General features: G+C 51.6%; 1 protein-coding gene across 1 annotated transcript in view; it reads left to right on the forward strand.

Moving 5' to 3' along the window:
• SCARB1 (scavenger receptor class B member 1) overlaps positions 1–1676 on the forward strand; it is a 73050-nt gene that overhangs the window by 10246 nt on the left and 61128 nt on the right. The gene's annotated exons all lie outside the window — the stretch shown is intronic.

Below are 1676 nucleotides of genomic sequence, written 5' to 3' on the forward strand. Positions count from 1 at the left end.
ACATGAGACAAAGTATATGTGAACTGCTGTATGAAAAGTGAATTTGCTCTGTAAATCTTCACCCAAATCAAAATAAAATAAAATAAAATAAAAAATAAAAGAAGAATTTGGCCCAAATGACCCCATTGGTGTGTGTGGGTGTGTGTATGTGACAAATGTCCTAGAGCCCAAACCCCCTGAGGATGGGGACTTGAGGTCCTGATGTTTGGAATGATCCTGGTGCTTGGGAGCCCTCCAGTATTTGAATGACTGATGGTAGGTGTATAAGGAACTCTGTTGGTGTAGTGGTTAAGGCGTTTGGGTACTCCCCAAAAGGTCAGTGGTTCAAACCCACGAGTTGCTCCAGGGAAGAAAGATGAGGCAGACTGCTTCCACAAAGATTCACAGCTTTGGAAACCCAATGGTCGCTATGATTTGGAATCGACTCGATTGCATTGAGAGTTTTAATGGTAGGTGGTCCATGTCCCTAGGGGTTTGCTTTCATAGGTCACAGGGTAGGGGACATGTTTGCCAGGCCACTGAGTGTGACCTCTCCCTTGGCCAGGAGAGAGCAGGCCTCTGTTCTCTTTACGTTGATTTCCTGCTGATTTAGTGCTAGTTTTTCCAGCTTGAAGACCTAGCCCCATCTGTGTTCCCCATCTCAATAAATGACACCTCCTTTAGTCGCCCAAATGGAGAGGAGAAAACCGAGGGTCCTCCTGGACTGCCTTATTTTCCTGACACTCCATAACTGATCCATTACGAGATTTTTTCAGCTCTACCTCGACACCACATCCTGAACCTCACGCCGCCTCAACATACAGCTCCCTGTCTTCTGCCGGGACCAGTGCAGTAGCCTCACCCCTGGTCCTCTGTCCTCTGGTCCAGGCAGACAGCCTGACCAATCCAGTTAGAACGATGATCAGATGGGGTCCCCCCTGCTCTAAGCCCTCCCAGGCTGCTGTTGTCCCATCTCAACCCCGGTGAACACTCAGTGGCCTGAAGGACCGTGGCCTCATTCTCCTTCCCTCTCACCTTGCCCCCTGCCAGCCCCCCTCTGTCACTCAGACTCAGTCTGGTCACACTCGTCTCCTCGATGGTCCTTGGGCTCCCAAGCCTGGTCCCGCCTCAGAGTGTCTGGCTTGGTTTCCTCTCTGCCTGGAAGGCTCATCCCTTACATATGTATGACTTATCTCTCACCTCCCTGAAACCAAAAAAACCAAAAAACAAAAAACAAACTCACTGCCAAAGAGTCGATTCCAATGCATAGCGACCCCCTTGGGGTTCTCGAGTCAGGGACTTTTTATGGAAGTAGGTTGCCCAGTTTTCCTTCCACTGAGTGGCTGGTGGGTTTGAACAGCCAGCCTTCTGGTTAGCAGTCAGATGCCCTAGGCACCGCACCACCAGGGCGCCTCACCTTCCTGAATGTCACCCCTATTATGTCATACTTTCGCTTGTGCATTCTCTTTCCCTCTAAGGAGCATGTAAGTCCCTCAGGGCAGGGCTTTATCCAGGATGGTTCCTGCAGTGTCCCATGGGCCCCAGCAGTGCCTGGGCTCACGGCGACCCTGAACACCAGTCGCGCAGCAGAGTGAACCAGAAGGCCTGGGCTGAGGTCCTGTTGTTTCTTTACCTTCCCCCCACACCCAGGCCTGAGCCTCCTTGTCCCTAGGGGAGGGCCAGCCTGGGGACATCAC

The sequence above is a fragment of the Orycteropus afer genome, unplaced genomic scaffold (assembly GCF_000298275.1).
Source record: "Orycteropus afer afer isolate SDZICR_OR568_19922 unplaced genomic scaffold, OryAfe1.0 scaffold00048, whole genome shotgun sequence".
NCBI classification, from domain to species: domain Eukaryota; kingdom Metazoa; phylum Chordata; class Mammalia; order Tubulidentata; family Orycteropodidae; genus Orycteropus; species Orycteropus afer.